The sequence below is a fragment of the Palaemon carinicauda genome, chromosome 12 (genome assembly GCF_036898095.1).
Source record: "Palaemon carinicauda isolate YSFRI2023 chromosome 12, ASM3689809v2, whole genome shotgun sequence".
Taxonomy (NCBI): Eukaryota; Metazoa; Arthropoda; class Malacostraca; order Decapoda; family Palaemonidae; genus Palaemon; species Palaemon carinicauda.
This window is the reverse complement of record NC_090736.1, coordinates 7,268,411-7,290,930: the sequence shown is the minus strand read 5'-3', so window position 1 is coordinate 7,290,930 and position 22,520 is coordinate 7,268,411. Positions and strand designations below refer to the sequence as shown.

Below are 22,520 nucleotides of genomic sequence, written 5' to 3'. Positions count from 1 at the left end.
CCGGTGCTTTTTAAGTGCCGGAAACAGGAACGGCAAAGGTAGGTCGGTAGGTCAGCTGGCAGGTAGCTCAGGAACAGGGATGTGCCCTTTGGAAGGGCGAACATCCACTGATGGAGATCGCAAACAATCTGCAGAGAGGTCCAGGACCGAAGTCTGAGGACTAGTAGCAGCATCGTAGGAAGCAGGTCCAGGCACGGTCGAAGGTCGAGGGGCAAAAGACGACTGCAGCGGAGACTCCTCTGCGGGTGACGGTTGCAATGACGACGAAGCAGAAGTGCCGAAGAGGCGCCTTTTCACCAATGGTGAAGGGAGACCTCTAAGGCGAAGTGGAGGGCGAGCTTTACAGCGAAGACGCCCTCTAGGGGCCGCTGGATCAGCAAGCTGACCGTGAGCCGCAGCAGTCCTCCAAAGAGGAGTCTCTATGAGTGAACTTCCTCGAGGGAGAGAAACACTCGCAGGAGAGACAGACGTTGGACTAAGTTTCCCCCTCGAAAGATGACCAGGAACGGGGGAAACTAAGTTGGGAGCAACAGCTGGAGAGTCTGGAGGAGCAGGGGAGTTGGTCGAGATCACAGGCGACACTTCTGACATCACAACGTCGACCAGAGCCAGAGGATCTACCTCCGAAGGCGACATTGACTGCTGCAAACTAGCACACCAGCGGATGAGTTGCAGCAATGAGTCCTTGGAGGGCGGACCCGGGAGCCCCAAGGGCGACCAAACCTGAAACAGGGAAGTCATTGACAAGGCCTCACCCGGGGGGAGAGGTGGGGCCGCTTTGCTAGGGGAAGCAACACCATCTCTCGAGGACCGGTGTTGGCCGATATTAAATTGGTACACGCTACTACTCGGCAGTCTCTCGGAAGAGACCGAACGAGTAGGAGCTTCGGAGGAGGGTCGGGAGACAGAAGAAGAGGCCTTGGGTTTAGACTTCTTCCGTCGTTGCCCAAACCTCTCCCACTGGGAGGAAGACCACTCCCTAAACTTGCTACACTTGTTACAATCACACCGTTGACCTCGGCAGGCGGGACAAAGGGTGTTGGGGTCGGTTTCCAACTCCAACATAAAAGTCCCGCAGGGCCGGTCGGTGAATTCAGGGCAGATGCGCATGCTTGCAGAAGTCAACGCACGAACACGCACTAGAACAAAGAAAAAGCAAAAACAGATTAATGGCAGTCCAATAAAGGCGAAGGATGAAGAGCGGCGTCTGTTCACCATCCGAGCCAAAAGTAAAGTGAGCTAAATCACAGGTGTGTGAGTGGGAGCAGTAGCATGCTACCCCCCGCTAACTAGCGGTGCAGGTAGTTAACCCTCGCTAAACTTTAATGGCTCGTCATTCCAGCTACGCCAAAAGTAATATCCCTAATAAATAGCGTGGTTTGTATTCCAGTTACGGAACAAATGTTTGATATTTTCCTATGAGATATAAACCCCTAAATCTTGACTCAATCATTGCAATAGCGTAATCTGTTGATAGATGTTCCTCGATGGTATTATCCCTTCTCATATGAAGTTTTATCTTGCCCTCAGTTGGAAGTCAGACCACCCCTGTGGAATGTAGTTTGAGTATAAAGATCCCTTAAAGGAATTTCCTACAAACCTCTCCATCATGGCCTCAGAACATGACCTAACACTGAATACAGTGTTCCTCCTAGCCATGGCTTCTGCAAAGAGAGTCAGTGAGCTACATGATCTGTTCTACAACGTCACCCATTCAAGGGGATGGGGGCAGGTAACATTTGGCTTCGTTCCCGAGTTTATTGCTTCGAAATCCAGCTGCAGTGGATCCCAGATTCAAGTTCTTCCGTATTGAGTGTCTCCGCCCTGTAACAAATGATCCAGACCCACTGTTATTATGCCCTGTAAGGGCACTGAGAATTTACCCTAAACAGACTGTTCGAGCCAGGCCATAGATCAGTGCTGTAGACTGTTTGCCAGCACAGGCAGGGTCAAGAGAAAAGTTACTAAGAATTTAATATCTTCCTGTACCAGAAAAGTCATCGAGAAAGCGCTTCAGGGGGGACCAGTCTCCTCTTGACCGTATGCCCAGGGCTCACGATGTCAGGGGCATTAGCACATCTCTGGCTTTCAAAAAGAACTTTGATGTGACGCAGGTCCTTCGAGAAGTTGTGTGGTAAAGACAGTCTACTTTCACCACACATTACTTGCAAGACGTAAGCCACAGGAGCCTTAATACATTCTCCTTAGGTCCTGTGGTGGCTGCACAAAGCATGATCAACAACACCTCAGCTCCCTAATAGGACAGGTAGCAGTCTGTTTAGGGCAGATGTTATCCAGTTATAAGTCTGGTATGAATGTGCGTATGATTGGCCTTTTTTGTCCTCCATCCTCCCCTCTCTTGGGTCTTAAGAGAGCTGTGGAACTCTGCCTCTTATGTGTCCTAATATATAGAAAGGTATATTGTTATGTTCCTTGTCTCCAATGTAAGTAACATTGGAGTCTACACCTTGCCGTATGACATTACTTGTTCTCAAACCTTCATGCATTACTCAGGCCGTTAATTCCTTCTATGAGTTAACGAGGTGATATGGTGGACCCTTCCACAAGTTTTTATTCAGCATAGGGGTTACTCCATGGGTCATAGGTTGATTGTGGACTTCCACCTACCTAAACATGAGTCTCCATAGTAAAGAGCTGAAAGGTTTGTATCTAGTGCTGGAAGAAATGACAGATTTGAAAGTAATTTGTATTTTTCCTAACCATACAAACCTGAAGTTCTTTACACATATACTGGCCTAGCATCGGCATCACCTGCCTGCAATTGTAAAGTGGCATGTGTTGGCTGCTGCGCGTGTGGGCAGGTTGGAGGCTTCGCCTCCCATCACCCCCCTGCTGGCCAGCGAAAGTGGTATCACCTTTCTTAAAGTTTTATGGCTAGTCTTTATCTGTCACTGAAATGTATGAGCATAGTAAAGAGCTTCAGTTTTATATAGTTAGGAAAAACCACAAATTATTTCCAAATCTATCATGTTTATGATCCAATACAGTACAGTATATGCAATCTGTGTAATGATTTGTTTCTCCTCTAGGTAATGAATGGTACCTGTCATCATTAAGCTGGTAATATGCCTTCTTTATTGTACGAAGATACCCTAAAGGAATACAGTGAACCCTCGTTTATCGCGGTAGATAGGTTCCAGTCGCGGCCGCGATAGGTGAAAATCCGCGAAGTAGTGACACCATATTTACCTATTTATTCAACATGTATATTCAGACTTTTAAAACCTTCCCTTGTACGTAGTACTGTTAACAAACTACCCTTTAATGTACAGAACACTTGATGCATGTACTACAGTACCCTAAACTAAAACAGGCACAAATATTAAAGGTGATTTTATATCATGCATTTCCTAAACATGCTAAAAAGCACGATAAAAAATGGCAACCTATGTTTTGTTTACATTTATCTCTGATCATAATGTAGAAACAAACTGGAGCTTTGCTTATTACCCAGACATATTTCCCATACTTTTCCCTTAGAACTACATCACATCTTCCTACTTTAGATATATATATATATATATATATATATATATATATATATATATATATATATATATATATATATATATATATATATATATATGTGTGTGTGTGTGTGTGTGTGTGTGTGTGTGTATATATATATATAACGGATTTTGAGCGAAGCGAAAAATCTATTTTTGGGTGAGATAGCCATGGCGTCCTGATGGAAGGTTCCTTTTTGGTAGCTTCCTTGGGTAATCACTACTAGGATTTTCCCAGAGAATTAAACCACAGGTTATCACAGAATTCTAACTTCTGGAGCGAGTATCTTAAGGGTTTCCCCTTAAGACATCGTGTATCAACAGGGGACACGCATGTATAGACGTGCCACATAGCTATCTGCACCCATTCAGAGTTAACTCTTCAATATGGCGGACAGGGAGTGGCTGGAAGCTGAGCCGCAGCCAATCTAGATGTGGCGATATCGGTACTCGCGATGTAAACAGACGGACGCCATTGCTTTTGATGACGTCACGTCCATCCTCATTCCGAAAGTCTGGAGCTCGCTCATCACCATGATACAGCGGCGCAGGGCGGGACCTGATAACAGACAGGGTGGGTCCATCAGGACGCCATGGCTATCTCACCCAAAAATAGATTTTTCGCTTCGCTCAAAATCCGTTTTTTGGGCTCAAGCCATGGCGTCCTGATGGAAGAGTACCAGAGAATTAGTGTATCGTGGTAGACTTTTTCCCTTTATAAGTGAGTGCTAAAACATTGAGCCGAAAGCATAGTGGTCTATACTAGAGCTACCGTGAGGCAGTTGCCTTCCTGCCCCCCTGGCATGGAAGTCCCCACGGGCTATGCTAAGATCAAAGTGGTCATGGGAAGGCTATTCATATAGGCTGAAGGAACAATGAGATCCATAAGATAAGTCAGAGCGATTTGGTATTCGCGTCAAAACAAACTTGAAGAAGTGGTGGTTGAACACTTCGTGTATGGAGTTGACTCATCTTCATAATTGAGTAAGTATTCGCTAAGGAGACTTACTTGCTCTATATAAATAAATGCCCGGAGTAAATCCTGGCATTTTCCTTAACCAGGAATAAAGGGTAATAAAACTATGACAAATAGTATATTTCATAGTAAGAAAGGAGCAAGGGAGACGCACAAGTAATAAAATAGACATTTTATTATATAATTGCAGGTAAATCAATACATGTCATGCAATAAATAGTAAAAAACATTTACATTGATAAAAATGTACATAGTCATAAAGGCGTGCTCTTGAGTCTGAAAGGGAAGAATCAAGTATTAGTAGGCACTCGTTCTACGGAACGTTAGTCTTTATGTAACACACGTCATGCACGTGGCATGTAGCACTCATGTGGTAATCTACTATGACATTTCACCTGAGGTAAGAACAGTTAAAGAAAACACAAGGTGGTTTCTGCTTCACTACGTATCACTTGAGGGTCAACATAGGCACCCGACGAGTTAGAGTCCCTAATAACTCACTGTTCTAAGCAGAGTTCAGAGCAGGTTTCATAACACTACCTGCGGCTACCACAAATTGTTTCACTTCGTGCACTTGTTTCGCATAATGTTTAAAGAAAACACGCGAGGATTTCCAGCCTGTATAGTTCTTGAGGCTTTCGAAATCCATACTCTGAAAGAGATTCAGAGACGAAGCGACTTTCCTAGGATCATGACCAGCGGGTGTACTGTCTGGATCCGCTCTGCGAATGAAGTAGGTGATTTTTGCTCTCAATTGTTTCAGTGACAAGTCGCTGCCCGATGTTTCTCCTTTGAAGAGTTGGCCTCCACCAAAGTTTGAAGTTCTATGAAGATAGACCTTAAGGCTCTCTACTGGACATTGAGAGGCATCTTCCTTCAAGGGGCATATCCTCCACGGGCCCCATCGTTTGGTAGGTAAATCGTTCTTTGCGAGAAACGTCGGATCAGGGAAGAGGGAGAGGTCTCCTGAATCGTTGAAAACGATATGTCCCTCTTCTCTAGATAGTGCCACCATTTCGCTGACTCGGGCTCCCGAAGCTAGAGCGAAGAGAAATATAACTTTCTGAGTCAGGTCCTTAAGAGGGCATGAATCATTGTCCAAGTTGGAGGCGAAGTGGAGAACTTTGTCTAGAGACCAAGTGATTGGTCTCGGAGGGGGTGCCGGTCGTAAACAGGCACAGGCCTTCGGTAGTTGAAGATGTCGCTAGACAGATCTATTTGGAAGGCGTATGACAAAGGTCTGGTCAAGGCCGATTTGCAAGTAGAAATCGTGTTGGCTGCCAAGCCTTGTCCATGAAGGTGAATGAAGAAGGACATGCAAAAATCTATAGTGATTTTCGAGGGGTTCTTTGCCTTGACGAAGGAGACCCATTTCCTCCAAGACGATTCGTATTGCCTTCTCGTGGATTCGGTCTTGTATTCCTCGAGGAAGTCTAGACTCTTCTTCGAAATCCCAAACCTTTTCTTAGCGGCTAGGGTGAGAAAATCATGAGATGAAGGTCCTTGATTTTCGATGATGAAGCGAAGACAGTCGACTTCTGTATTTGCTGGGAGAGAACTGGGTCCGGGAGGGGGATCAGCGTTGGCTGCATCTCCAGGATCAAGGGGTACCAGTTGCTGCGGGGCCACTTGGGAGCCACTAGAGCTGCTGTCCCTTTGAAGGTTCTCAATTTGGAGAGGACTTTCAGCAGAAGATTGGTGGGAGGGAACAGGTAAATCTTGGCCCATCTGTTCCAATCCAAGGTCATGGCGTCCACCGCTTCCGCTTTGGGGTCCTCGTACGGGGCTACATATCGAGGAAGTTGATGGTTGTCGCTCGTTGCGAAGAGGTCGATCTGGAGTTCTGGGACTCGGTGAGAGATGAAGGCGAATGATCTTGCGTCTAGAGACCATTCCGACTCTATCGGGTTGTCCGAGATAGAGCGTCCGCTGTCACATTGCGGAATCCTTGTAGGTGAACTGCAGACAGGTGCCATTTCTTCCTTTCTGCCAGACGGAAGATTGTCAGGAGCACCTGATTTATCTTGGGCGATCTTGAGCCCTGGCGATTGAGACAACGCACTACCACAGAGCTGTCCAGGGTCAGGCGAATGTGTATCGACGGGGGCGGGGAGAGTTTCTTCAGCGTCAGAAGAACCGCCATGGCCTCCAAGATGTTGATGTGAAACGTCTTGAATAGGGGAGACCAAGTGCCTTGAGCCTGTTTTTGGTGGGAGTGACCTCCCCAACCCTCCAACGAAGCGTCCGTATGGATGTTGAGAGATGGAGGTGGGTGTTGGAGAGGAAGGGACCTTTTTAGGGCCCTCGCTTCTGACCACGGCTTTAGAAGAAGTCGAAGTCTGCTTGGGAGCCGTCTCTTGAGGTCTCTTCGAGCGATGGATGCGGAACGTCTCCAGACTCCCGCTGCATCCTTTAGCTGTGCACGAAGCACTGGGTTTGTGATCGAGGCGAACTGTAGAGAGCCTAGAACTTGTTCCTGCTGGCGTCTTGAGATCCGTTTGGATTTTAACAGTCGCTTGACAGACCCTGCTATTTCCTTCCTTTTCTTTGCTGGAATGGAAAGGCGGTGTGACTGAAGATTCCAGTGGATGCCTAACCATTGGAACTTCTGAGCTGGAGATAGGCGAGACTTTTTCGCGTGTATCTGGAATCCCAGGTGTTCGAGAAACTGGGTAACTTTTCTGCAGGATTCTATACAATCCTCGGGCGAGGGCGCCCACACTAGCCAGTCGTCGAGGTAGGCCATCACCTGGACGTTTCAGATGCGGAGCTGTTGTACTACTGCGTCCGCTAGCTTTGTGAATATCCGAGGGGCCACGTTGAGTCCGAAGGGCATGGCCCGGAAGGCATAGTTTTTCCGTTGGAGTCGGAATCCAAGGTAGGAGGAAGCGTGATGGTTCATTGGTATGTGCCAGAATGCGTCCGCCAGGTCTATCGAGACCGTGGAAGACCCTCGAGGCAGGAGGGTTCTGATCTGTTGAAGAGTCAGCATCTTGAACTTGTTGTTCGATATGAATACGTTGAGGGGGGATAAGTCCAGAATGACTCTGAGTCTGTCTGAGTCTTTCTTGGGGACACAAAACAGTCTCCCTTGAAACCTTGTGGACTTCACCCTTCTTATCACCTTCTTGTTCAAGAGGTCTAGCACATATTCTTCCAGGAGGGGGTTGAACGTTGGAAGAATTGCTGGAAGGTTGGGGGTGGTTGCGCCAAGCTCCAGCCTAGACCTTTCTTAAAGATGCTGTGTGCCCAGGATTCGAAGGTCCAACGATCCTGGAAGTGGCGGAGTCTTCCTCCCACCGGAAGCACTTCATTGCTTCTGGGGTCCCGAGGACTTGCTGCCTCGGCCGCTAGCTCCCTGTCCTCCTCTGCCTCTGGAGGGCCGGCGAGAGGAATCTCTGCCGGAACCCCTGCCTGAGCTTCTACCTTTGGGACGAAAGGTAGTGGAGTGCTGCTCGAAGGCGGGGTTGAAGGCCGGTGATGAGGACAAAACCGGCTGTGGGACCAACTGAAAGGTCTGTGGCGGCTGAGCGGCCACTTGGGGAGTAGCGGGTGCCGGAAACTGACGTCTGTGCTGACGTTGCTGGGGTCTATGCTTCGACTGCTTCCTCTTAGGCTGAGGACCGTCAACCTGAGAGGGCTTTCTCTTCCTAGACATGCCCCATTTGTTGAGAAGGTTCCTGTTCTCAGATGCGGCCTTGTCTGTGATCTCTTTCACTAGATCAGATGGGAAGAGGTACTTGCCCCAGATGTTGGAGGAAATCAGTTTCCGGGGTTCGTGTCTGACAGTGGCACTGGAGAACACGAATTCTCTGCAGGCTCTACGAGCTCGCATGAAGTGGTACAGATCCTTGACTAAGGTTGCCATATGAGATTTGGCAAGGACCATGTAATGGTCAGGGACTCTGGTGTCGCCAGCCATTACGTCCATCTGGATTTGGAGAGTGAGAGATGTTGCCAGCCTCTCCTTCGTTTCCTGTTCCCTACGAAGGAGGTGATCGTTTAGCTTGGGGAGGTCCTCATTAAACTGACGTCCAGCAACGTCAGGATCTAGTTTGCCCACCACGAAGGTATGTTGCACATCCTTCCAGTGTTTGGTGTCGGGCGGGGTGACTGCGGAGAAAGGTCTGCATTCCTCCAATGCAGGGCAGGGTTTCCCTTCTTCTACAGCCTTAAAGCAGGCAGCGAAGGCCTTTTCCGTGAAGGGTATCACCACTTCATCGGCGCAACGTAGGTGAGGTACTTCTTGCTCAGAGCCGGAAGTCCAGAGCAGGTAAAGCCTCTGCTCTTAAGCGCTTTGGCAAGCATAGCCTGGGCCTTCGAGAGATCGAACACTGTTTTCTCCTTCGGTTCGGTCTCTTCCTTTGAGGATGGTTCTGAACGTAGACGGACGTAACAGTCCGGATACGCCTCAAAGCGGGGGAAGAACTCCACTTCTTCCAGGGGTATGGAACCGATCTTATCGCTGACGAAGATCTTGTCGTCAGCGATGACCATATGCTCGGCGAATCGCCACGGATTGTCGCTCGAGCATGTGGGGAGGTCCTTGATGGAGATTTTGCCATAAGGGTTTTCTCGGTGTCCTCCGAGATCTCTGACATGCGTTCATCATGTTCTGAATCCAGGTGATAATCATTCATGGACTGAGCCATGACAACATCAGGTTCCACTGTAATCTGGACTACGGGGATCTGTTCGACTGGGACCACTGAGTCTGGAGAGGCCTTTGGGAACAGCAAAGACCTCATTTCTTCTGTGGCTAGGTATGGTCCAGTGGCGTTCTTCTGAAAGCCACGTACCCACTTGCGTAGGTTGTCCCGAGCAGTGTCCCGAATCTCCGCTGAGGGAGAATCATAGAATACTTTCTGTAAGCATTCTTGGCAGACCGAACAGGTGGTGGGGCCCCAGTATTTGAGATCCCCTCTCTTGTGAGCACAAGGGGCGTGTGTCCTACACACCGTGTGTCCATAGAAGTGTGGCCGACGGACCGCGCAGAAGTCGTGGTCACACCTGACGTACTCCTCCTGTAAAGGAAAGAGACGATGAGTATTGTAGAGTCATAATATGGCTCGTATATAAAGTTAATTATTAACAAGTTAATATTAACTTAAATTAATTGTGATGCACAGAAGGGTGGGTGAAAGGAGACAGACGCATGCCTCGTGTAACCCGCCCGGCTGGTTGCCGTAGCATCGGACAGTCCCAGGTGGCCGTAGGCCTCCATGGAAGGTGTCTTGATAATGGGAATTCCATCTAGAATAACCATATTATAGACTGGGCTTGAAATCTTATCAAGAAAGTCTGGGGATCATGAGATCCTAGTAAGGTTCCGGCAACCAGACGTGCCAATTACACGTAGCGTGCTGGAAAGATGAAACACGCAAGAAGACAGAGTGAAAACTGAACAAAATGTACGATTCCGTACCAGTTTGTCTGCGTTAACAAGCCGTCTAGGTGCGGTTTTTTAGGAGCTATCGCTAGTAAAGATAGCTGAGAGAAGGGGTGCAAAGGCATCTTGCCGCCTCCGGACGGGTCCGGCATACCCCCGGCACGCCGGAAGCCGCTCGAGCAGAGTTTCTGGCATTCAAGAATGATCATTCTATGGTCAAAAGAAGCCAGGGTGGCGGCAGCCGGTAGCGGCGGCCGCCGGCAAGGAGCGGCGGTTCCGGCAGCCGGAGGCAGTCGGAGGGTGACAGGGGTAAGGATAAAGGAGCATAGCCGGGGCCGGGGGCCGGCTACTAGTGCCGGCACTCCGGGAGGGGTCGGCAGTGTGCCGAGGCTATGAGGGAATGGAGAGGCCATGGCGGTAAGCCGGCGGCCGGCGGCGATCCCCCGGCACTCGGGGGAAGGCGGCAAGGATAAGGAAGTCACCCGTAGCGGCGGTGATGCCGGGGTAGAGGCGGCAAGGGACAAGCACCAAAGATGGAGGTGGGATGGCAAGGCTGTACTAGCCTAGTCAAGACACCTCTGGAAAAGGTACCACCATGATAGAGGTGAATCTATCATCCTAAGCAGGGGCCGCAATGGCCGGGGGGCTAAGGCAGTCCAAGAGAGGACAGGGTGTACCCAAAGAAGGGGTGGAGACTCTTCATGTCGACCAAATGATAACTGACTCCATAGCACTATGGAGGGTCTATGTATCAGAGCGGACAACACTGGGAGCACCACGGGGTCCAGCACTCCAGCCTAGGGTGGAGTGTAGGACAGGGGACATATGAAGCCTAACCTACTGGTAGGTTAGGCTAGGCAAGAGATAGGTTGGGGGGGGGGAAAGGGTCTTCTTAAGAAAGGATGGGTTATGTACCAGAGCGGCCACCTAGGAAGGGAGATGCTCACCCTAACCTATAGTAGGTGGACCAACTGAAAAACGGTGCACGCGTATATTTCAGCAAGGTACATAAACCAGCCCTCCCAACCTAACCTGGATTAGGGTTGTTAGACCCTAATCAAGGAAGGGAGAAGACGTATCGCAAGGAAAAGGTCAAGGACCGATTCAGCTTAAAGGAGGTGATCCTACCTTTAAGGTCCGCAACACTAAGGGAGGGGTCATTCCCTTAGGTGGGGAGGCGATACAGTACTCTGAGGAGTCTTGTCCTATCACATGTAATAGGGTACAAGATTACCAGAGGGAAGCCCTAGGGCTAGGGATGAAGAGAGCATATAGGGGTCCTATCATAAGGTTAGGTTAGCAAGGCACTCAAGATAACCTACACCCTATATGGTCCCTGAAGGCGAAAAACACTTGCATCACTGTCAATGGTATTGTAAAATAATGCCGGAATCTTCATAACTAACACTAGGATCACTGAAATATCATGCATTAACACTGGAATAGGCTCACTGGCCTAGGGGCTAAACAAAGCCTACTGGTATGGGGTCAGCGAAGACCCAACCTAATGCGTCAAAAACACGATATAAAGTTCCTAGCTATGAAGACTAAATAACTAATAGCACTGATTAGTGATTTATATACCGGTAAGGCTGTTGCGGCTAACTAAATAAGGTATGCAAGCAACAGCAGCGTCATAAAATGGCGCTGACCGGTTTGGCAAAGCTCTGCCACAAATATGCAAATATTTCGAAAAGTAAGATTTACTTTAAGGTCAGAGCTTATTTAAACAATACTTAAACCTTTGTACTCAACTTTCCAGAAGAAGATGAAGCTGAAGGTTGAGACATGGTAAGGATGCAAGCAGATAAAGTCGCACAAAGGGAAAAACACGTCCATTAAAGCGAGCTACTAGTAAAGGAATGAGGATGGACGTGACGTCATCAAAAGCAATGGCGTCCGTCTGTTTACATCGCGAGTACCGATATCGCCACATCTAGATTGGCTGCGGCTCAGCTCCCAGCCACTCCCTGTCCGCCATATTGAAGAGTTAACTCTGAATGGGTGCAGATAGCTATGTGGCACGTCTATACATGCGTGTCCCCTGTTGATACACGATGTCTTAAGGGGAAACCCTTAAGATACTCGCTCCAGAAGTTAGAATTCTGTGATAACCTGTGGTTTAATTCTCTGGGAAAATCCTAGTAGTGATTACCCAAGGAAGCTACCAAAAAGGAACCTTCCATCAGGACGCCATGGCTTGAGCCCAAAAATATATATATATATATATATATATATATATATATATATATATATATATATATATATATATATATATATATATATATATATATATATATATATATATATATATATATATATATATATATATATATATATATATATATGTATACACATATACATACCTACATATATACATAAATACATGCATACATATATATATATATATATATATATATATATATATATATATATATATATATATATATATTATATATATATATTACTGTATATATATATGGGTTATGGAAAAAATCCGCGAAGTGGTGAATCCGCGATGGTCGAACCGCGAAGTAGCGAGGGTTCACTGTAGTACATATCCCAAGATATCCCTAAGACTGATTTAGAAATACCACTGGGCAAATAGTGTAAGTAGCATTGTAACTATGTGTAGGTAACTGATAGATTAATTATTAGCTCAAGTTTTAAGAACTTTCAGATCAGTGCTGCATTCATACAATAGAAAAACGAAAGGTTCACATATACTGTAATTTTGATTTCAAGTAAGCAACTAGATATGTACCAAGGGAAGCGAATACTGTGCTGGTTCTTGAAATGGAAAGTTTGCTTTAGATGCATTGTTTTTGTGCTTCTTTGAAGATGGTGACAGGAATGATGGACCTCAGAGAAATCGTATTATATGAGCAAAGACCTCTTGAAGATTTTGGAGAAAATAAAAACAAGTTTAAAGAAGAATGATAAGGAAAGTATTCAAAGGAGAATAATCACTCCTTGTTTTTGTTTTAATTACAGTATTGCATTTACAAGAATTTTAGATAGAGAAGAGTGTTGGTTTGTATATCACAAGTTTTGCAACTGGCAATTCTTATAGGAAGACTGTTTGATTTTTAGGTCAGGAAATATAATGTGAGCAAACTTTTTTTAAATGATGATATGTGGTTCTGGGAATCTGTACGACTTGGGGTTGGCTTTAAAAGTTTCCTGTCTTGTGACTTATATAGGGTCATGAAAGCCAGACTAGTTGATGGTGTCGCCTAGTTACGTTCGTGACAGTTATGTAAAACATGCGTGAGCACTGAATGACGTTAAACCTCCATGAATATGTGAATTGAAGACTAACTCAGAAAAGTTGGTTTACTGTGAATTTGAGCTGGTGTATTTTTAATGTGTATTTAGACAATGAAAAGTTGCTTAAGAATATGATTGGTACAGTATAGCAAAGAAAATTGACTCATTAGTTTCTTGTACATTGGACAGTATCCTGAAGTTTTTGGGAATCATAGATGTATGCCAAATAGGTTAATACCCTTTATTTCTTTTTTTTTTTTTTTATCATAACAGGACTTTAGCTTTAGTTTCCCGTAAAATTTGATATTAGAAATAGATATTTTTTTTGTATAATCTTCCAAAATTTTTCTCTTACCATAGAATTACTCGTTCCTCAGTGTTTAGGTTGTGGTAAATTTAAAATCCTGAAATATTCAATACCTTACTTGTATATAAGTAAAAAGCTCTAAGAAATTACTGTTGGGTCCTCTTTCCTAGAACCAAAACAAGGGGTGGTGCCCAGTGTCTATATTGCTTTGATTTCTTTTCCCTAGTGGATTTGCCTGTGGCCACTGTATAATTGTATGGTAGTGGAATGAGGTCGGCATCGCGATAGACCGGCTGCAATTTTTGCCAGCAACAGCCTGCTAACCATTACAACTTCAGTGGTAACTGAAGACCTTTTGATATCAAAGCATGGTTTCATCTGGCACTTTTATACTGGTAGGATTGGAGCAAAATGAACTCCTACGTTGGGTGATCTTGGATTCAAACCTTCTTAGAGGAATAGATCTTCTTCCTCCTCCCCACAAATTGCTGTTCTTTATGGATGTATCATAAGAGGAGTGGGGTGCTCACCTGTTACTTCATGTGGTCTCTGGGCTATGGTTTGAGTCAGACTGACAGTGCCACATAAAGCTCCTGAAGCTGAAAGCATTGTACCTTGTTCTTCAACCATTCCAACAGCTCCTTTCAGATTACTCAATAGTGGTGATAATCATCAACACAACCGTATGGGCACATAAACCTCCTGACCAAGACTCAGATTCCAGAGGTGCATGATCCGGGTTCAATTCATTCTTAATCGCCTCCCTCTGGGAGGCATCTGGTAGTGCTATCTAAAAATGACCCGAAACATATGGCCTGAAGGTAGGGACTTTTTGTCAGCATTGACAGGTCCAAGAGGTGTCATGGAACATGGTCTTTTTTTGGCTTTGTGAAACGATTCGCAGGGAGTATGCCTTGGCCGACGAGGGAGTAAGCCTCGACCGACGAGGGAGTAAGCCTCGACCGACGACGGAGTAAGCCTCGACCGACGACGGAGTAAGCCTCGACCGACGACGGAGTACGCCTCGACCGACGAGGGAGTACGCCTCAGCCGGCGAAGGAAGTAGCCTCGGCCGACATGGGAGTACGCCTCGACCGACGAGGGAGTACGCCTCGGCCGGCGATTGAGTACGCATCGGCCGACGAGGGAGTCCGCCTCTCCCAAAAGGGGAGTTGAGGTGCCAGCTAGGACCAGGGCTAGCGTAGATAGGTGTATTGACCCCACACTCACTTTCAAGAGAATTCTATCAGAGGGCTAGGTGTTGAAAGCAGGTATCTGGAAAGGCAGACAACTTTCATGGCCTTTTATTTGCAAGAGTATACCCACAAGTCCCTTGACATCTTCGTGCTTGGACCTTGGAGGAATGATGGGAGGAGATGCCTTACTGCAGGAGAAGTGAAGCCACTTTGGTACCTAGTGGCCATATAGGGACTGGCAACTGTATCCCTGTCTTGACCGCGGGTTTCACACTATCCAGTTTTAAATATCTTACTTTATAACACGTGAATCAATGAATTGGTTGTTGAAATTTCTAAACTTTTTTGTGAATGTAAGTAATCACAGATTGTGATTATAATACCAATTGTAAATAGAATTAGAAATCGCACTTATAAACTTGACAATTTTTTCGGAAGACACTGCCACTTTTCTTGTTAGGCAATATACCATTCTTTGATAGGCAATATACCAATCCATGTCACATGACAAAACTTGTGAGAAATTGTTTTGGAGATAAGAACATTTTCATTGAAAAGATGGTAATAATGTGAAGTGGGAGTACACAGAACATTTGTACAGACTCCAAGAAAAAGAGGAACTCCATTCAGGTAATGAGCTCAGAGCTTCTCATGTGACAAGGATAAAAGAAAAGATTATGAACGTGAAGTTAGCAGTAGGCCTACAGCTCCTGAGTGAATCAGTTGCAACTTTAAAATTCTGCTTTGATAAAAAAAAAGAAAATGTGAATCTGAGGGAAATGAAGCTACTGATGATAATGGTATTCAACACATTATTTTACATTTTTCAATATTTAACTTAGCCGGTGATTATAATAGCTGCAACTCTGTTGCTCGACAGAAAAACTCTACGGAAAAATTCGCCAGCGATCGCTACACAGGTAGGGGGTGTACTCAACAGCGCCATCTGTCGTTCAGATACCCAGTACTCATTGTAAACAAAGAACTCAATTTTCTCTCTGTCGGGCTACCGGCAAGACCTACTAATTCGCTGTTGCTAACTGGATTTGTTTTCACAACTATTTGGTGAAGTACACTATTCTAGTTTTGAGCTTTCGCTATGCAGGTGTTTTATCTTCATCTTAAAACTTGAACTCGTTTTGGATAGATTTAATTATGGTGACAAAGAGAGTATGGACTTTCTTTCACTTTTAAATGGCCGACCCTTCCCTTAGACGGAAGTGTGTTTAGGCTTTTAGTAATTATCTTATCACATTATAGATTTTCCTCTATATATTTTATATCTCTCCGCCTTTATTAGGCCTCTTCGATTAACTTTCCATTTTTTATAAACATATAAAAATAAATTTTAATGCTTTGTTTCTATAGACCTTTCCTGAGAGTAGGCGGTCCTAACTTGGAAACCGAAGTTAATCAACGTTGAGCCCTTTATATCGTCTTTAGCTTTTAAAGAGCTAAGGATTTAAAACTTTTTAAATGTAATATTTTATGAAAGAATTTCTTTGATAGTCTTCGTACTGTTTTCAAAGATGAACTAACGTTTAGTTTTTTATGCTACGCAGTTGTTGACGTTCAGGACGTTCAACATGCGCTCTATCGTTACGATAGAGAGAGAGTGTATCACGGTTTCACTTTGCAGTAAGAGTAAATCGATTCTGACGTTTTGTTCATTCTTTCTTAGCTTAAATGTTTTAAATTCTAATTTAAAGGAACTTTTTATTTGAAAAACCTTTCAGTTTTTTCCTTTAGTCAAATAACATGTTTTTTTTGACGATATATAATTGGGCTCTTCTCTTAGGTGCGAAATCAAGAGAGAAAGAGAGAGAGAGATAGAGACGGAGGGAGAGAGAGGAGAGAAAACGTTCCGTTCAAGCGGGTAACGTTGTTCTTGTGTTACTCACGTCCCTAGTCGCTGTACGGGGAGGAAGGATAAAACGTTTTTAGGTTTTTATTCTCGTCCCCAGGCTATGTGCGGTGAGAGATTGAAAACGTAGTTATATGAACTAGTGTTTAGTCTCTTTCCCAGCCACTGATTTTTCTTTTTATCTTAAAATATGTTTTCTGTTTTTTGCTGGTATTATGAACTTGCATTATACGACTAATTTCGCAATTACTACCTTTTAATGAAGGGTAGAATTGCGTGTTTCAGGTAGAAATAAGTGCAAAACAGAAAATCGAAGTGATAAAGTGATATGCGCAAAGTGTTACAGTGTTGCGTCCGAGGCGCAAAGTGTTACAGTGTTGCGTCCGAGGCGCAAAGTGTTACAGTGTTGCGTCCGAGGCGCAAAGTGTTACAGTGTTGCGTCCGAGGCGCAAAGTGTTACAGTGTTGCGTCCGAGGCGCAAAGTGTTACAGTGTTGCGTCCGAGGCGCAAAGTGTTACAGTGTTGCGTCCGAGGCGCAAAGTGTTACAGTGTTGCGTCCGAGGGTTCGTCTGTTCGTGCCTGTCGTTCACCTAGTCCGGGACCTCTTACATGCTCCCAAGCCCAGGGGAGAAGTAATGTCAAACGACTTATGGGTTCGAGAGGCCTTGACCAACGAACAGACGTTTTCCCTCTATGGTATCGGGTGTATCTTACCAAGATCTCCCCTACCATAAGACGAGAGAGACGTTGTTTCTCCTCGCCATCCGTAGGCTTTTCGCATAAGAAACCTGTCACAAGGTTTCGAAGCCCTTAAGCGAAAGTCAGTCCTTTCAGGACAGGTCCAGCGTCCTGGTTACAGCCATTAGGACAGCTCTGACCCTATGCAGTCATCGGATAACTGCTCGCCGCCTAACAAAAGCGTAACACAGACTCCGAGAGTCTTTTTTTTGTAGGCAAAGTGTTGCGGTCACAGACGTTACCCTCGTCTATTACCACAACCATTTCCGTTGTTCCTGAAGGGGTTGTATGGCAAAACATGCAGTATATGCTTGCCTCCCTTATGGAAGACTATTCTGCCGATTAGTCCGTTGAGTCTAGCCGTTTATCTCATCGATATCCTGGCTTTCAGCCAACCTAACGTTCCTTTGTGCTTACTGTTGACGTTGGCGTAGCTTAGTCACGTCAGTCAGGTTGTTTAGAACCACACTCGATGCGGTCTCGTGTGGTTTTTCAGCCGCATTTGGACGTTAGGCCACTGGCTGATGCTCCTGTTGACGTTCAAGACGTTCACTAACAATCGTAGTTGACTTGTTTTGACGCTGTGCGTCAACCTCCGCATTCTAGAGTTGTTTTGACTGCTCAGTCTAGGCAGTCAAAGCAGTCTCGAGTGGACGCTGTGCGTCCTCACGCACCTGTTGTGGTTGACAGTTCAGTTGTTGACAGTTCACAGACTGTCAAGCAGTTACATGACGTTGCGTTCTGGTCCGCTACTAATGCACCAGTGAGAGACTCAGCTTTTATCGGACAAGGTTCCTGTAGATGAGGAAGTTGCTGTTCTCCCTCCTACTGATATTCCCTTGAGGACTCTGTCAGATGGAGAGGAGCCTAAAGCTGCTTAGCCTCCTATGGACTTTAATTAAATCATGATGATTTTTTTTTAAGGATCTTCGTCCGGATCTTTTTGTAACTGCTGCTCCTCGTTCGCCTAAACGTCAGAGCTTACACTAGGCCTAGCTACTTCGAAGCCGTTGTTTTTAAGCTAGTGCTCTCTCGCTCTCCTAGAGAGCGTTACGTTGGCTAGGCGACTGGTTTTTCACCAGGAGGAGTTTGGGGGATACAGCCTTTGCTTTCCCTTCTTTTAAACTGGTTTATAGAGCGAGAGTCTGATATGACACGAGAGAAGTTCTCGGCTTGGGAGTTCATGCCTCTGCCCAGATAGACTTCTCAATTCTGGTAGACTCTCCCTGGCGCCTAGCCAGGAGACGCTCCAAGTTGTTTACAGGTCAACTTCACAGCTGTTGTCGAGCCTTTGAAGTTTTGCTGTACTATTATGTCACGCATAACAAGGCTTTCAGGGATGGTAAACGGTTCCGCCTCAGTCGCTAACCCCGTCTGTTGCCACACCTGCTCCCGTAGACCCTAAATGGGCTTTGCTGCAAGACATGCAGTCCAAGCTTGCGTCCTTGATAGAGGACTTAAATGCGGAGAAGAACCTTCTGGCCAACAACCTTCCAACCGGTCGGTTGTGCGCCCTGTTGACGCTGAGGTAACCTACTCGCGTCTGCCAGTTGAGGTGGTTCCTCCACCGATGCGACCCAGTGTGGGTTGCCAGCCGCACGTTGACGTTAAGCGACGCTCGGAGGTGGTTGTTGACGTTCAGGACGTTCAACAACCAGCAGAGGTGACTTGTTTTGACGCAGTGCGTCAACCTCAGCAACCCGGTAGGGTGTTGACTGCACAACCCAGACGGTCTAGACAGTCTCGGGTTGACGCTGTGCTTCCTCGCGCACCCATGGTTGTTGACAGTTCACAGACTGTGCAGCAGTTCCATGATATTGCGTCCGGCTCCGTCACGCATCCACCAGTGCGACCGGATTCAGCGAGCCAGACGTTGCCCACTACGTTGCCGTTTCCTCATCAGTTTCGGATGAGGAACCCTCTGATGAGGACGTTGCTGAACAACAAGACGATCAGCCCCCAGCCCTGCTATCCATCCAGAAGATGCTGAAGAAGGAACGGTGCTCAGTCAGGCTGTGGATGAGTCTGGTAGGGACGCTGTCATCCGTGGATCAATTTGTGTCACTAGGAAGACTACACCTCCGTCCTCTTCAATACCATCTAGCTTTTCACTGGAAAAAGGACAAGACGCTAGAAGCGGTCTCGATCCCGGTTTCCGAAAAGATAAAGTCTTGTCTGACTTGGTGAAAGGACAATATCAACCTAAGAGAGGGTCTTCCCCTGGCTGTTCAGACTCCCAACCACGTTCTCTTCTCGGACGCATCGGACGTAGGCTGGGGTGCGACATTAGACGGTCGGGAATGCTCGGGAATATGGAACTCGAGTCAAAGGACAATGCATTTCAACTGCAAGGAGCTACTGGCAGTACGTCTGGCCTGGAAAAGCTTCAGGTCTCTCCTTCAAGGCAAAGTGGTGGAGGTGAACTCGGACAACACCACGGCTTTGGCGTACATCTCCAAGCAAGGAGGGACCTACTCTCTAACGTTGTACGAGATCGCAAGGGACCTCCTCACCTGGTCAAAAGGTCTAAACATATCACTAGTAACGAGGTTCATCCAAGGCAACTTGAATGTCATGGCAGATTGTCTCAGTCGGAAGGGACAAATAATTCCAACAGAATGGACCCTCCACAAGGATGTATGCAAGAGACTTTGGGCCACCTGGGGCCAGCCAACCATAGATCTCTTCGCAACCTCGATGACCAAGAGGCTCCCAATATTTTGCTCACCAATCCCGGACCCAGCAGCAGTTCATATACTGTAGATGCCTTTCTCCTAGATTGGTCACATCTAGATCTATATGCATTCCCTCCGTTCAAGATTGTCAACAAGGTACTGCAGAAGTTCGCCTCTCACGAAGGGACAAGGTTGACGCTAGTTGCTCCCCTCTGGCCCGCGAGAGAATGGTTCACCGAGGTACTTCGATGGCTAGTAGACGTTCCCAGAACACTTCCCAAGGGTGGACCTTCTACGTCAGCCACACGTAAAGAAGGTACACCAAGGCCTCCACGCTCTTCGTCTGACTGCCTTCAGACTATCGAAAGACTCTCGAGAGCTAGAGGCTTTTCGAAGGAGGCAGCCAGAGCGATTGCTAGAGCAAGGAGAACATCCACCCTTAGAGTCTACCAATCGAAGTGGGAAATCTTCCGAAACTGGTGCAAGTCAGTATCCGTATCCTCGACCAGTACCTCTGTAACTCAAATAGCTGACTTCCTCTTATATCTGAGGAAAGAAAGATCTCTTTCAGCTCCCACTATCAAGGGTTACAGAAGCATGTTGGCATCAGTCTTCCGTCACAGAGGCTTAGATCTTTCCAACAATAAAGATCTACAGGACCTCCTTAAGTCTTTTGAGACCACGAAGGAGCGTCGTTTGTTTACACCTGGTTGGAATTTAGACGTGGTACTAAGATTCCTTATGTCAGACAGGTTCGAGCCGCTACAATCAGCCTCCCTGAAAGATCTCACCTTAAAGACTCTTTTCCTGGTATGCTTAGCCACAGCTAAAAGAGTCAGTGAGATTCATGCCTTCAGCAAGAACATCGGATTCTCATCTGAAACGGCTACATGTTCTCTACAACTTGGTTTTCTAGCCAAAAACGAGCTGCCTTCTCGACCTTGGCCAAAATCGTTCGATATTCCAAGCTTATCGTATGGTTGGAAATGAACTAGAAAGAGTCTTATGCCCTGTAAGAGCTCTTAAGTTCTATTTAAAACGAACTAAACCTTTACGAGGCCCGTCTGAAGCTTTATGGTGTTCAGTTAAGAAACCATCTTTGCCTATGTCAAAGAATGCTTTATCCTATTTTATCAGACTGTTAATACGAGAAGCTCATTCCCATCTGAATGAGGAAGACCAAGCTTTGCTGAAGGTAAGGACACACGAAGTTAGAGCTGTCGCAACTTCCGTGGCCTTTAAACAAAATAGATCTCTGCTATTGGAAAAGCAAGTCAGTGTTCGCGTCTTTTTATCTTAAGGATGTCCAGTCTCTTTACGAGAACTGCTACACTCTGGGACCATTCGTAGCAGCGAGTGCAGTAGTGGGTGAGGGCTCAACCACTACAATTCCCTAATTCCATAACCTTTTTAATCTTTCTCTTGAAATGTTTTTATTGTTGTTTTTGGGTTGTCCGGAAGGCTAAGAAGCCTTTCGCATCCTAGTTGATTTGGCGGGTGGTCAAAGTCATTTCTTGAGAAGCGCCTAGATTAGAGGTTTTGATGAGGTCCTGTTGTATGGGTTGCAACCCTTGATACTTCAGCTCCTAGGGGTCGCTCAGCATCCTAAGAGGATCGCGAGGCTCCGTAAGGAAGACGTACTTAAAAAGGCAGAGTAATTGTTCAAGTCGACTTCCTTACCAGGTACCTATTTATTTTGTTTAGTTATTTTGATAACTTCTAAAATGAAATAAAAATTCTTAGCTCATATGATGTAAACATATTTTGCTGGTCTCTACCCACCCCCCTGGGTGTGAATCAGCTATTATAATCACCGGCTAAGTTAAATATTGAAAAATGTTATTTTGATAATAAAATAAATTTTTGAATATACTTACCCGGTGATTATAAATTAAAGGACCCTCCCTTCCTCCCCAATAGAGACACAGTGGACCGAGGAGAAAATTGAGTTCTTTGTTTACAATGAGTACTGGGTATCTGAACGACAGATGGCGCTGTTGAGTACACCCCCTACCTGTGTAGCGATCGCTGGCGAATTTTTCCGTAGAGTTTTTCTGTCGAGCAACAGAGTTGCAGCTATTATAATCACTGGGTAAGTATATTCAAAAATTTATTTTATTATCAAAATAACATGTTGAATTCTCAAAATCTAAATGCCAAGGGACTTAAAGGCAGAATTCAGAAAAATATTGGAAAAGGAAAATTGCTTTATCCATCGAATGATGTAATTGATATGCAATACAGTACTTGTAAAAAACACATGGAGACGTTGTCCTGCGACAAAGTACTGGGGAGAGTGAACTTCCTTAATCGAGTAAAGTTCGGCATCGGTAGCTTACAGAGGCGAAACAATATTTTCTAATTCAATTATCACATGTATGATACACAACCATTGGACAATCACTTGCACTTATTGATTAATGTAATAGCTGAAAAATATTTACAAGTGAGATAATTATGCTAGTAAGCAGGTTACTGCTAAACTTGACCACACAGGTTGGAGTAAAGAGTCACCAGTTATATACTAGACTAATTAATTTTAGCAGTCAGTAATACCTATTGATAAAATATCATATGC

The 22,520-nt window shown here is 45.7% G+C and overlaps 1 protein-coding gene across 2 annotated transcripts in view; it reads left to right on the top strand.

Moving 5' to 3' along the window:
* LOC137651196 (zinc finger protein 501-like) overlaps positions 1-22,520 on the top strand; it is a 72,515-nt gene that overhangs the window by 37,438 nt on the left and 12,557 nt on the right. Inside the window, exon 1 of one of the 2 annotated variants that reach the window (XM_068384348.1) lies at positions 12,444-12,501. The exons of the other annotated variant lie outside the window; for it this stretch is intronic. The gene's annotated coding sequence lies outside the window, so the exon portion shown is untranslated. Of the gene's footprint in view, positions 1-12,443; positions 12,502-22,520 lie in introns of those variants that run through there. 2 annotated transcript variants of the gene reach the window in all.